Source organism: Balaenoptera physalus (genome assembly GCF_965194825.1).
Source record: "Balaenoptera physalus genome assembly, chromosome: 1".
In the NCBI taxonomy this organism is placed as follows: Eukaryota; Metazoa; Chordata; class Mammalia; order Artiodactyla; family Balaenopteridae; genus Balaenoptera; species Balaenoptera physalus.
The window spans coordinates 181015267-181030713 of NC_138882.1; positions in this window are offsets into that span (position 1 = coordinate 181015267).

Consider the following 15447-nt stretch of genomic DNA (forward strand, 5'->3'; position numbering starts at 1 on the left):
AAACACAAAGACTCTGAATAGCCAAAACCATCTTGAGAAAGAAGAACAAAGCTAGAGGTATCACGCTCACTGATTTCAAACTATACTACAAAGCTACAGTATGATAAACACTGTATGTTCCCAAAAGTATGATACTGGCACAAAAACAGATGCATATATCTATGGAACAAAATAGAGACCCCAGAAATAAACTTACACTTATATGGGCAATTAATCTACAACAAAGATGGCAAGAATATATAACAGGAAAAAGACAGACTCTTCAATAAATGGTGCTGGGAAAACTGGACAGCTACATGCAAATAATCAGACTGAACTACTTTCTGACACCATATACAAAAATAAACTCAAAATGAATTAAAGACTTACAGTTAAGACCTGAAACCATAAAATTCCTAGAAGGAAATAGAGGCAGTATGTACATGGACATACATACAGTCTTAGCAATTTTTTTGGCTATGTCTCCTCAGACAAAGGAAACAAAAGCAAAAACAAATAAATGGGACTATATCAAACTAGAAAGATTTGCACAGCAAAGGAAACTATCAAAAAAATGAAAAGGCAGCCTACTGAATGGGAGAAGATATTTGCAAATGACATATCTGATAGGGAGTTAATATCCAAAATATACAATGAACTCATACAACTCAACATCAAAAAAACAAACAACCTGATTTAAAAATGGGCTGACAACCTGAATAGACATTGTTCCAAAGAAGATGTACAGATAGCCAACATCACTAATCACAAGAATGCAAAGCAAAACCACAATGAGAGATCACCTCACACCTGCAAAATGGCTATTATCAAACAGACAACAAATCAAGTGTTGGTGAGGATGTAGCGAAAACGGAACACTTGTGCACTGTTGATGGGCATGTAAATTGGTGCAGCCACTACGGAAAATAATATGGAGGTTCTTCAAAATATTAAAAATAGAGCTACCATACAATCCAGCAATTCCACATCTGGGTATTTTTCTGAAGAAAACAAAATGACTAATTTGAAAAGATATTTGCATACCTATGTTTACTGAAGCATTGTTTACAATAGCCAAGATAGGGAAACAACCAAAGTTCCCATCAGTAGATGAGTGGATAAAAAGGATATGGTATATATGTACAATGGAATATTATTTGGCCATAAAAGAGAGTGAAATCTTCCCATTTGTGACAACATGGATGGACCTAGAGGGTATTATGCTAAGTGAAATAAGTCAGACAGAGAAAAACAAATACCATATGATTTCACTTAAAAGTGGAATCTAAAAAACAAAACAAATGAATAAACATAACAAAAACAGAAACAGACTCATATACAGAGATTGCCAGAGGGTAGCGGTGTGTGTGTGGGGCGGGGGGGGATGAGTGAAATAGTGAAGGGGACTAAGAGGTACAAACTTCCAGCTACAAAATAAATGAGTCATGAGGATGAAATATACAGCATAGATAATATAGTCAATAATACTGTAATAACTTTGTATGGTGACAGATGGTGACTAGATTTACCATAGTGATCATTTAGTAACGTATAGTAATATCAAATCAGTAGGCTGTGCACCTAGAGCTAACATAGCATTGTAGGTCATTGTAGTTCAATTAAGAAAAAGAATTTTTGATGTTCTTAACTTTCACTATAATATGTCTAGTTGTCAGTTTTCTTTTATCTGTCCTGTGTGCATTCTTAGGTCCTTTCACCTTTTAAATACAGGAACTTTTTTTTTAACATCTTTATTGGAGTATAATTGCTTTACAATGGTGTGTTCGTTTCTGCTTTATAACAAAGTGAATCAGCTATACATATACATATATTCCCATATCTCCTCCCTCTTGCGTCTCCCTCCCACCCTCCCTATCCCACCCCTCTAGGTGGTCACAAAGCACTGAGCTGATCTCCCTGTGCCATGTGGCTGCTTCCCACTAGCTGTATGTTTTACATTTGGTAGTGTATATATGTCCATGCCACTCTCTCAATTTATCCCAGCTTACCCTTCCCCCTCCCCGTGTCCTCAAGTCCATTCTCTACATCTGTGTCTTTATTCCTGTCCTGCCCCTAGGTTCTTCAGAACCTTTTTTTTTTTTTAAATTCCATATATATGTGTTAGCATACGGTATTTGTGTTTCTCTTTCTGACTTTAAGTACAGGAATTTTATATTGTTTCTTTGAATATTTCCTTTTCTCCATTTTTCCCTCTCTCCTTCTGAGACTTCTATTACCCGGATGTTGGCACATCTGTCCTCCACAGCTCTTAGATTTGATTTTCTATTTTCAACATTTTCTCTTTACAATTTCTCCTTGGAGGATTTCTCAATCTAAAATCCCTGTGTCATTTTTCAGCTGGCTCTCCCATTTCAACGACTATATTCTTCATAACTAACTTTTACACTTAAATTTTGTTTGAATGATTTCTTGTTCTTGACTTAACAGTGCTAATATATTCCCTTATCTATATACGTATATATAACAGGCTTATTTTAATTTCCTGCCCATCTATTCTGACAATTCTGTTCGGATGTTCTGTGTTGTCAAGTATGTCTCCTTTTCTTTATTGGGTGTGGTCTGTGTGCCTCAAGGTGAATTTAGGGTGAAAGGAGGGGATGCCTCCTAGATTTGTTGCATGTCATTTGCTGCCACCCCAGGCAGGTGCTCTGGTCAGGATTTCCTCATTAAACACCTGGGAAGTGGCAGCACTGGCAGAAAGCCACATCCTGAGGCTGAAATCAACCATCCCTGGGATTGGAGAGTGTGGTGGAGGAGGAAGTAGGGAAGGATGAGATAAAAGAATGAACACCTGATGGTAGCTGAGCAGCCTGCATTGTTTTCAACAATTCCTCACCCCAGCAGGGTTTTGGAACAGCCCTGCTATTCCCTCCAGAACTTGAGCATCTCAGCTCTGGCTTCTGGGATGAAGAGGCAAAGGGAGAGGAAGAAGAGAGCTTAAGAACCTAACCAGTCCTTGCCAAAACTGGCCATCCTCTGCTCCAGGGCAGAGCCGGCCACTTCTCCCAGACACCCACGGCCAGCCGTCACGACCAGCTTCGTACCTCCTTGCAGGACCCTGCATAGGTTCTTTTGTTAGTTCTTCAAATCCACATTTCTCCCTCAGATCTGTAGTTTTGCCAGACAGGTTTTGGCGAAGAGAGCCAGCAGCCTATGCCACTTTGCAATCTTGGCAGAAGAAAAAGGGAAATATACAGTGTAATATCTTGTGTATAATTTAAAAGCACACACGCAAAGACACTAAATATTTTTCAAGGAACCATAGATTAAAAAAAAAACATATGAAAGACAACTGGTCGTGGAGATGGAGGAAGAAGGGGAAAAAAGGAATAAAATAAAACAAAAGCGGTATCTTGCACAAATCAATGATAAGTGTGCTATGAGGAGAAACCATGGTGCAATTGGTCAATTACGAAAGCATTTATCCTTTGACTCAGCAAAACCACTTCTGGAAATTTTCCCTATAAACACACACACACACAGAGTGATGCCTGAGCAGTGTGTAATTGACAGAGTGAGAATTCAAACCCAGAGCTATCTTGATCCAAAGTCTGTTCTTTCTACTGTCCATGGTATTAGAAAGCTTGCCTGGGATGTCGCTGTGCGTGCCAGCTGACACACAAACCAGCTGGGCCCCCAGGTCCTAGTTTATACCATCTGGCCAGAATGAAATACCCATTTCTCAACTACTGCTGTTTCTTGGCTATATTAACAGAGATTGTCCCTAATCCAAAACCCAATCTTATTTTGCTTTTGTCTTCAGTTTTAAGATGGAGTTAAACGGGCACATACTGCCGGATAGGAAGTAGAATAAAGTCAGGTTGATGCTGCGTGGCAGAAAGGTGACCATCTGAGACTTAAAATATTCTATACATGATGAAACAGGACATTAATTAAGTAAATAAATGAGTGAATGGTAATAGAAACCACACCTGGTTCACCGTTAGCTTGGGGCCTGGCCTGGACGCAACAACTGCTGAGGGTCCTGGACACAGGTGGGCTGCAGGAATCTGGGGAGATACATAAGTGGTGCCTAACACAGTTCACCCCCTTGGGCCACTCAGATCCACTTACGCCCTTCCATTCTACCCCGCTTCCTCGTTACAACACGGGGCCTCTGTTCTCTTGTGATCACAAGATGCCCTCACTTCTACACTGAAAGGGAGATACAAGGCCAATGGTCACAGAGTTCTTCAAATCCAGATCTCCTAAAACGCCTTCATTAAGAAGGTTAGTGAAGTAGCCACTGTTCCCGCTGCTTCAGCTGCTTCTAAGGCCTTAACTGATATTCATCATGCCCTTCTTCCCACACCTGTTTCAGATTACTCTCATTCTCAGCCAACACTTTGGCTTATTTCTTGCTCATGTAGCTAGTGTCACCTTCACTCAAAAGGATGGGCAAGCAACACACACAGGTCCTGGAGGTGACTTAGGGCCATTTGGGCAAGGCAATGCCAGAGTCACAGGCACCCAGATCAGAGCCTAGAAGGGGGGCCACAGGCTCTGGGCAGGCACTTCAGTGGTCTGCAGAGTCCTCACCCTAAAGTGAGGGCCCTGGCTACCCAGGTCTACTAATGGCACTGCTACCCGTCTCGGCTCAAGAAACTCTGGGAGTGGACTCAGAGAAAAGGATTTGTCTCAAAGAAAAGGCTCTTTTAGGAAAGGCTAAACCTTTAAGGGAAAAAAACAGCCCTTTTTATAGTCACCTTCCCAAAAGCACATCTTTACTTATCTCCATGGCTTTTATTTGGCCAATGAAGTGGTGAGGCTTCTACTGGTCTCTGAAGACCTGGAAAATCAAATCTAGACCATCTGGGCTTCCCACATTTAGTTCAAACCTAGCCTACGAGGCTTTTCAAGGGCAAAGCTGCTGATGAATTCCATTCCTTAAGGGAAAGAAATCACATCAACCACATTATGCAGCATAGAGGAGATGAAAGAGCCAGCTGGCTGACTGAGTGGACTTTCCCAATTTTCAACTGGGTCACGGCCTGGGAGTAATTTCCATCCAAATGAGAGTGTGATGGAGGAAGGTGCTCAGAAGCCAGGATACTGACAACAGCAGCAAAAACAACGTGTCTCAACAACTCTCACTTGCTGGCTTTTATTTTGTGGCAGGTCCCGGGCCAAGCATTTTAAGTGCATTTTCTCATTCAATCCTCTTAGCAACCTTATAAGGTAGATAATCTTGTTATTTCCACTTTCCATTCATTCATTCAACAGGACATTTATTGAGCTTTCAATGTTCCAGGCACAGAACCAGGCACTAAGGATTTAGCAAAAGCCAATCAGGCAAGGTCCCTGCCTTTGGCACTTACAAGCCACTGGGAAGAGACAGATGCAGCCAATAAACAGACTGCAAGGAAAAAAGATATTAATACATAATATAAAGAAACTAAAACAGGAGACTAATAGAGGGGAGGGAGAAAGCAGGCTATGTATTTGAGATAGAGTGGCCATGAAAGGTGCTGCATAGGAGAAGGCATTTGAAGTGAGATCATGCACGATACGAAGAAGTCAGCCCTAAGATGATCAAAGAGAAAATGTCCAGGCAGAGGGAACAACTAAGTCAAGGGCACAGAGGTAGGACCAAGCTTGACATATTTGCAGACAGAGAGAAAGAAATTGTGGTTCAGAACAGAAACAGAAGGAACTAAAAGAAGGTGTAGTTAGCAAGCAGGAGAGTATAGGAAATGAAATTGAGGATGCCTAATCTTACCTATGTGTGAAATCTCTTCTCAGGCAGATAAGCAAGACGAAAGAAGGAGGGGAGGAAGAGGACGAGGGGGGAGGGAAAGGAGGAGGGGAAAGTCCTAGGTATCTGGAATAAAATATGGAGAAAAATGTATAGCTGGAGGCTTTGGGAAGTAATAGTAACAATAAGCATGTGCGTCTGGATCAAACCTTACCTGAAAGCCTCTTGTGTTTTCCTTACACAAATTCAATAGACATCTTTAATTGTTTAAACCAGTTTGAGTCAGGGTTTCTGTTACTTGCATTAAAAGTATCCTAAAGGAAGAATCAAGATGGCAGAGTAGGAAGACCCTGGGTTCACCTCCCCCCATGAACTCATCAAAACTACATCTACATAAAAAGCAACTCTCTCAGAGAACAATCTGAAGACTAGCAGAACGGCTCTTCCACAACCAAGGTTATAAATAAAGAACCACACAGAGTCTCATAGGAGGGGAGAAACCATCTAGTCAGGATCTACACCCCTAGTGAGTGACCCAGAAGAGAAGGGAGATGTCAGAGGCTCGGGGATCCTCCCTAAGGACTGAGGGGCTCGAGCCCCATATTGGGCACCTCAGCCCTGGGATCTGGCACTGGGAAGACGAGCCCTCTTGGCTGGTCTGAAAACCAGTGGGGCTTACCAGAGGGTTGTAAGGAGCTGAGACTCTGCTCTTGAAGATTGTGCACACAGATTTGCTTACTCCCAGTCCCGGCACAGAGGCAGCAGATTGAAAACTGCCTGGTGCTCTGGCCGACCTTCCAGGACCACAGCAGTACACCCCCAGCCCACACCAGGCTCCTACTCCAGCCCTACCTGCTCTGGCACTGCTCCCCATCCGGGCAGAGACCATCATCACACACACCAGGGAGAAGCATAACCAGCTCAGAAGTGCAGCTCTAACCCCTCAGGTGGATCCCATCCCCACCAGCCAGGGCAGAGACTGCCATCACTTGCACAGGGAGAAGCGGGGCCAGCTCAAAACAGCTGTTCCAGCCTCTTGGGCCCTGCCTCTACCCAATCCCCAGTCAAAGCGGATACCTTCATCTTTCTGGGGAGAAGCCCCACTCCCTCAGGGCTCCTACTCTAGCCCCTCAGGGCTCAGTCACACACACCCCCAACAAGGCAGTGACTGCCTTTGAGCCTGAGAGAAGCCCCATCTTGCACCAGGCTCCAGCTCCAGCCCCTCCAACTCCAGCCTCACCTCCCACCAAGGCACTGGTCACCAGTGCACCCCAGGAGAAGACACCGCCCACGCTCACTTCAGATCCAGCTCTCCCACCGAAGCCACTGGGCACACACAGACTGCATAGGGACTCTCCTACACAAGAACACACCTTCAAGACTGGGGTAGGTAACTGGTTCTCCTAATTTCATAGATACAAACAGAGAAAGTCAAACAAAATGAGAAGACAGAGGAATATGTTCAAAATGAAAGAACAAGATTAAAAAACCTAGAAAAAAGCCCTAATGCAATGGAGAGAAATAATTTACCTGATAAAGAGTTCAAAGCAATAGTAATAAAAATGCTCACTGAACCCAGGAAAAAAATGGAGGAACACAGTGAGAACTTCAACAAAGAACTAAAAAACATAAAACAGAACAAATCATAGCTGGAGAATACAAAAACTGAAGTGAAAAATATACTAGAAGGAATTACAGCAGATTAGGTGATGCAAAGGAATGCATAAGTGATCTGTAAGACAGAAAACCAGGAAATCACCCAGTCAGAACAGCAAAAAGAAAAAAAAAGTTTTAATGAGGATAGTTTATGAGAACTCTGGAACAATATCAAGCATACCAACATTCACATTATAGGGGTCCCAGAAGGAGAAGAGAGAGACAAAGGGGCAGAAAATGTTTTTGATGAAATTACAGCTGAAAACTTCCCTAACCTGAACACGTAAACAGATATCCAGGTACAGAAAGCATAGAGTCCCAAACAAGATGAGCCCAAAGAGACCCACACCAAGACATATCATAATTAAAATGGCAAAATTTAAAAATAAAGAAAGAGTTTTAAAGGCAGCAAGAGAAAAGCAGTCACATACAAGGGAACCCCCATAAGGCTATCAGGTGATTTTCCAGCAGAAACTTTGCAGGCCAGAAGGGAGTGGCATGATTTATTAAAGTGCTGAAAGGAAAATATCTACAAGCAAGGATACTTTACCCAGCAAGGTTATCATTCAAAACTGAAAGAGAGATAAAGAGTTTCCCAGACAAGAAAAATTAAGAGTTTATCACCACTAAACCAGCCTTACAAGAAGTGTTAAAGGAACTTCAAGTGAAAAAGAAAAGGCTATAACAAGAAATTAAAAAATATATGAAAGGAAAAATCTCATTGGTTGAGGTAAATATATACTAATGGCAGTGGATCAACCACTTAAATAAGCTGGTACAAAGGTTAAAAGACAAAAATTGTAAAATCAACTATAACTATGATAAACAATTAAAGGATATATATAAGGATGTAAAATATGACATCAAATACATAAAACATGGGGGAGGGAGTAAAAAATGTAGCGCTTTTAGAATGTGTTTGAACTTACATGACTATAAGTCTAAAACAAGTAAATATATAGGTATAAACCTTATGGTAACCACCAGTCAAAAACCTACAATAGATACACAAAAAACAAAGAGAATGAAACCCAAACATAACATTAAAGAAAATCAAACCACAAGGGAAGAGACTAGAAGAAGAAGAAAGGGAAAGAGAAGAACTATCAAAATGACCAGAAAACAAGTAACAAAATGGCAATAAGTACATACCTATCAATAATTACTTTAAATGTCAATGGACTAACTGAAGAAAACAGATAGGTCTCAGATGACAATAACAGATTCCACAAATTCAAACAAGAAGTTGCTCCAATGGAATAAACTGGGCCAGAGGTGTCTCCTTGGTAGAGCATATTAACATGGTATTGGGTGCAAGTATACAGTCCTCAATCTGGTGAATGTGCTCTTTTTCATCCCTATCAAGAAATTAGATCAGAATGAATATACATTCACTTGGAGCTGACAATAATATACGTTATTTGAGGGCTATTTTAGTTCTTTCACCTTCCATCATAATATAGACTGAAGAGAACTGAATTATCTGTACATCCTGCAGGACATCACACTGGTCAACTATATCAAGGACATCATACTATTCAGACCATAAGAGCAGGAAGTGGGTAATACATGGAAGGTCTTGATAATACACATGTGCTCTACATGGTGAACAAGAAACTCTATAAATATTCAGAGGCCTGACCCATCAATAAAAGTTTTAAATGTTAAAATAAAATGTCAATGGACTAAATGCTCCAATCAAAAGACATGGGGTGGCTGACTGGATAAAATAACAAGACCTACCTAAATGCTGCCTACAAGAGACTCACTTTAGAGCTGAAGACACAAACAGACTGAAAGTGAATGGATAGAAAAAGACAGTCCATGTATATAGAAACAAAAAGAAAGCTGGGATAGCAATATTCATATCACACAAAGTAGATTTTAAAACAAGTCTATAATAAAAGACAAAGAAGGGTATTATATAATGATAAAGGGATCAATCCAAGAAGAAGATATAACATGTATAAACATATATGCACCTAATACAGGAGCACCTAAATATATAAAACAAATATTAACAGACATAAAGGGAGAAGTCAACAACAATACAATAATACAATAATAGTAGGGAACTTTAGCACCCCAATTACATCAGTGGAAAGATAATCCATACGGAAACTCAATAAGGAAACGGTGGCTTTAAGTGACACATTAGATTAGATGGACTTAACAGACATCTATAAAACATTCCACCCAGAAACAGCAGAATACACATTCTTTACAAGTGCACGTAGAACTTTCTCCAGGATAGATCACATACTAGGCCACAAAACAAGTCTCAATAAATTTAAGAAGATTGAAATTATATCAAGCATCTTTTCTGACCACAATGGTATAAAACTAGAAATCAATTACAAGGAAGAAAAATGAAAAGAACACAAACATGTGGAGACTAAACAACATGCTATTAAAAAACCAATGGTTCAACAAAAAATCAAAGAGGAAATCAGAAAATGCCTTGAGACAAATGAAAATATAAACATAACTTTCCAAAATCTATGGGACGTAGCAAAAGCTAAGAGGAAAGTTTATAGCAATACAGGCCTACCTCAAGAAACAAGAAAAATCTCAAATAAACAACCTAAATCTCATCTAAGGGAATTAGAAAAACAAATAAACCCACCCTCCCACCTACTACTTCATGGGCTCCACCCCCATGAAGTCAAAAGCCTGAGCCCATCAGCCAATCCCTTCTCCTGGCTCCTGTGATTGGTTCCGGGGGTTGGGCAGTGAGCCAATCTGGGCCAGTGATGGTCAGACCTGGACTTTTGTTCCAAGGGTTTGGAAGGAACTCCCTCTGTGGATTTGAACCTAGAGGGTGTAGACCAACAGCTGCTGGCAGCCATCTTGCCACCTCTCAGAGATGGAGAATAAAGCAACACAGAAAAAAAGGAGTGCTAACGATGGGGAGAGACTGGAGTTTTTCTGGATACTCAAGTCTATATAGGCTCTTTTATGGCCTAAGGCAATCTGAGTTGGGTTTGCTGTCATTTGCAATTGAAAGAGACCTACCTCAAACAAAATGATTGGGACCCTCAGGGAACCTTTTGATAAGGGCTGGGAGGTAAGGGTCTCAGGATGAGCCCCTGCCAGTTCCCTGAACCCCTGAGGGTCTCTCTCTTCCCTCCCTTCCAGAAAGAGAGAGTTTTGTCTTCTAGGACTGTGGCCATTTTGCTGTAGTATCTTTATGTCTTTCAACCCCACATATTCTCACTTCACAAAAGCTGCACATTGTGGTAAAAAGAACAAGTATACTTCTCAAATTCTGGCTGCCACTTACCAGCTGTGCCATCCAGAGTAAGTTACTTAATTTCTCTGAGACTCAGTTTTCTTATCTGAAAAGGACAATACTACCTCCTGGACTTTTTGTGAGAATTAAATGCAATACCACTTCTCCCCTGTGGGTGGAGCAGCACGAAAGCAGTTGGAGCCCGCGGGGGGTGGTTGACAGATGCTGGGCTTCTATGACCCCTTTCTCTTTCCTCCTCACCCTCAGCCTTTATGGGGAGGGGATATTTGACACAACAGATATGTCATATTATGAAGACATGAGCGGTAGGATGAGAGAGATTTATTTATCTCATAGATGTTTCACTGTGAGATATATAAACATCAGTGCTGCTCTCTCAGGATGGTACCAGGAGTGAGTCTCCCCAGCCTCAGACACGAGAGGTGCATGCGCATTGTGCTGACCTCCACCGCGAGGCACGCAAACTGAGCAGGTGAGGACCCTGCATGACTTTCAGCGAGTCGGAATGCCTTCTCAGAGGCCAGGGGCAGCAGAGGGCCAGGGGTGGTGATAGCAGTAGAGCCACTGGGGCAGGGGAAGACTTCGGAACGGACACTTCAACCAGGAGCAGGGACTCCGCCTTTAGGTCGGAATTGATGGGGCAGGATAATGCCCAGCCCTACTCAAGGGAAGGTCCCTGAAGGATTTCAAGGGAGGCAGGGGCCTGTGAAGAACAGTGCTTACCTCTGCAGCAGGCAGCCTGGAGGAAGAAGAGGTTCATGAGTGGGATACGGCAGAGCTGGTGCCAGGACCTTAGCCAATGTGGGATCAGACTCCGCCCACACAGGGGCACTGGGTGGACAGCCCAGGACAAGAAAAGGACCAGCAGCACAGCTTGCACTGAGCACCCCACATTTGGACAGGTTGGGGCTCGTGGGAGATTAAGGCAGGTGTCAGGGCAAGAAAAACTTGCCTCAACGGCTGAACACCCTTGTGAGAAGTCACAGTGATGGAAACTGTGGTAGGCTGAATATCCCAAAGATATCCAGGTCCTAATCCCTGGAACCTGTGACTGTTAACTTAGGTGGCCAAAGGGACTTTGCAGAAGTAATTAAAATAAGGAATTTGAGATGGGGATATTACCCTGGATTAGGCAGGGGAGACTCTATATGTAATCATGAAGTATCCTTTATTATAAGACGAAGGCAGAGGGAGATTTTACCAAAGAAGAAAAAAGTAAAGTGACTACTGAAGCAAGATATCGCGCTGTTGGCTTTGCAGATGGAGGAAGGGGCCACTAGCCAAGGAATGCAGCTTTAGAAGCTGGAAAGGCAAGGAAACAGACTCTCCCCTACAGCCTCCAGAGGGAACACAGCCCTGCCTACACCTTGATTTCTATGCAGTGAAACTGATTTTGGACTTCTGACCTCCTGAGCTATAGGAGAATAAAGTGTGCTATTTTAAGCCACCAATTTTCGAGCAGTCATGGGAAACAGAGACTGATAAACAAAGGTAGGTAATGGTGAGCCTCAAGGACCAGGAAGGAGGTGGGAGGTCCCTGCACTTGACTGGCAGCTGGAGCTAGAGCAGGCCTTAGGCAGTTGAACAGAAGGCCAATTCCCAATGGCTCAGTGCCTGCTGACTGCCGCCCCAAATAACATGTGTGAGGGGAGGTGGTGAAGGCACCTCGGCAGGTTCCTGGATGGGCAGCTCGGAGACGGGGCCTTGCAGAGAACTGTGGAAGCAGCATCGCCGTGGCTGGTGGTAGACTGACCCATCACCCTGCCACTGTACAAAGTTCACCTGGACGCTGACCCCACCCCTGCTTTGCTCCCTCTTCTGCTGTCACTGTTGGCCTCATTCTAGTCTTGAACGTGGGCTCAAATTCTGAGTCCTCTGTCTTAAGGGCTGAGGAAGGACTTCCTGATTCCCAGGACTACTAAGCAGATTCCCCAACACCCCCAAGGTTGGGGGTGGTGAATTTCACTGTGTTCCCCACCCCAGGTGTTGCCTCTCCTCCACAGCACACAGACCAGTTCATTCATGCTCCATCACCTGGTCAAAGAACTGGGGGGAGTCTATCCAGTCCCAAGACAGAAACAACCAGGGCTGGACAGCAGGAAACTCCAAGCCTCTCTAGAGAGGACCCCCTAACGCCCACTGACTCAGGGACAAAGAGGCAGTGGCGGACGGATGGACCCTGTCTGGTGGCAAAGGGGAGAGGCAACACCCAAGGCAGAAATCCAGTGACATCTCTGGGGGACTTAAGGAACCTGCTCAGTTGTCCTGGGAGACAGGAAGCCTCCCTGAGACCTTAAGGAGAAGACTTCACATTTGAACCCTTATTCGAGACCAGAATGAGACCGATGGTGACCATGGAAGAAACAGCAAGGCAGGGGGCAGGTTTGGTGTTCAACGTGGAGAAGCCAGGCACAGCTACCTGCAAGGGGCATTGGGAAATCCACCCAGTGTTGCAACTGACCCCTGAGAAGCTGGAGAACCTCATCTCAGTGGTTCAGCTGTGGTTCAGTGGTGACTGGCCTTTGGGGAAAATGTGCCCACCCCCCAACCCTAGGAGAGGGGCAGAAAAAATGTACCTATCGCTGCTATATCCGTAGTTATTTCTTTTTCACACTTCTGATTTTGTACACTTGCTCTGTCCCCATTTTTTTTTTTTGATCAGACTCATAGATTATATTATTAGGTATTTTCCCCTCTTGAATCAGCTCTTTGACTTGTCAGTTCTGCTACTTTTCTCTTTTTTTACTTATTACAATCTGTTCTTATCTCTCTTGTTTCCTTCCTACACTCCTTTCTGTGTATTTTGTCATTCTTTTTCTAACTTCTTGCATTGAATGCTTAATTTATTCATTTCATTCTTCCTCGCTTATGAATGCATTTAAGACTACCAATTTTCTGTGTATGGTTTAATCTATAACCTGTAACCGTGAAATGCTGTTTTCTTTATTCTACAATATTAAAAATGTCTTCATATATATGAGAGTCATTTAGAAGAATTCCCTTTCCCAGTGATAGAGGCTTTTCTTCCTTCTTTTGTTAGTTATTACTGCTTCTTATTGTGTTGTAGACCAAGTCTGTACTATTTCTACCTTTTTTGTTTAAATTAATTGATGTTTTCTTTGAGACCTAACATGTGGTCAGTTTTTGTTTGCATCCCACACAGACTTGAGTAGGAAGAATAACCTCTGTTTATCGGGCATAGAATTAGACCTATTAGATTCTTTATACAGTCATTTAATAAACATTTCTTAAGCATTTGTTATGTTCCAGCACTGTTCAAGTGCACAGATCACACCAGATAAAACAGATGTCTGGCCAAGGTTCCTGCTCTGGGATGGTGGGGGGCAGGGAGGAGGAGGGGGGAGACAGTCAATGAATGTAAACATAATTAAAAGTAAATTATACAGAAGGAAGAGAAGATGGAAAAGATGCTGAAGATAAATAAAAGCTATGTAGCTTGAAAAAAATTTTAAGCACTAATAAAAAATATCTAGAATTTTTTAAAAAAAGTAAATTATATAGTATGCTAGAAGGTGACAAATGCTATGAATATAGAAAAAGTACAGCTGGTTAAGAGGAATGGGATGGGGGAGGGGTTTTAACTGTAAATAGGGTCGGAGGGGGAGTCACTGAGAAAGTAACATTTGAAAAAAAAATTGAAGGACATGAGGGTGTCAAGCAAACAGACATCTGGGGGAAGAGCCTGCCAGGCAGAGAGACAAACCAGGGCCAAGGCCCCAGAGCAAGGGTGTGTCTGGCATGTTGGAGGACCAGCCAGAAGACAAGGGTGTCTGAAGCATGCTGAGCAAGACAGCATAACAGGGATTGGAAACAGGGCGTTGGACCATGGGACCCTGTCTCCCACAGTGAGATTTTGTCTCATTCTGAGACAAAGTGAAGTGATGTGACTTGCACATAAAGTGATCACTCTGGCCAATGTGTTGAGAAGAGACTGTAGGAAGCAAAGGCGGAGGCAGTCATACAGGTGAGGGAGTCATACAGGTGAGGGTGTCATACAGGTGGCAAGATGGCGGCAGCTCAGACAAGGCAGGAACCATGGAGGAGGTGAGAAGGGGTCAGTTTCTGGATATAATTTGAAAGGAGAAACAATTGGATAAAGGGTGTGAGGAGTCAAGGATGACTCCAGGGTTTTCAGCCTAAGCCCCCTAGAAGTAGAAATCGCCATCGACTGAGATGGGAAAGACAGAGTGAAGCAGTGCTCCGGGGGAAGGTCAGGAGTTCAGTCTTGGTCATGCTGACTTTGAGATGCCTGTTAGACATCCACGTGAGCGTGTTGAGTAGGCAGTTGAATAAAGGCATCTCCATTTACAGAAGTGCATACCTGAGCTGCAGGTATAAACTTGACAGTCATTAGCCAACAGATGGTACTGAAAAGCCGTGGGAGTTGATGGCATCACCAAGGGAGTGAGTGTGGAGAAGGGAAGCTGGGAAGGAAGATGAGAAGGAGTGGCTGGGGAGGAAACCAGGAGAAGGTGGTAGAAGCCAAGTAAAGAAAACGGGCCGAGGAGGTGGAAGGGTCAGCGTGTTAAATGCTGCGATAGGTCCCCTAAGATGAGTATTGAGAATTAGCCATTGGACCAGCAATGTGGTTATCACTGGTGACCTTAGGAAAAGCCATGGGGCGAAGTTCTGGGAGTGAGGCTGATTGATCAGAGTGTGTATCAGTCAAAGTCCTGACGGAAAATAGGTAGCCCCTTCAAACTGTAACTCAAGGAGACTTTCATAAAAGGACTTTCAGCAAAGATGTGGGCAGGTGTAGGGAAGTCTCAAGGAATTTGTAATGGTGGGGTAGTTGTTACCATCTCCATGCCTGGAAAGTTGG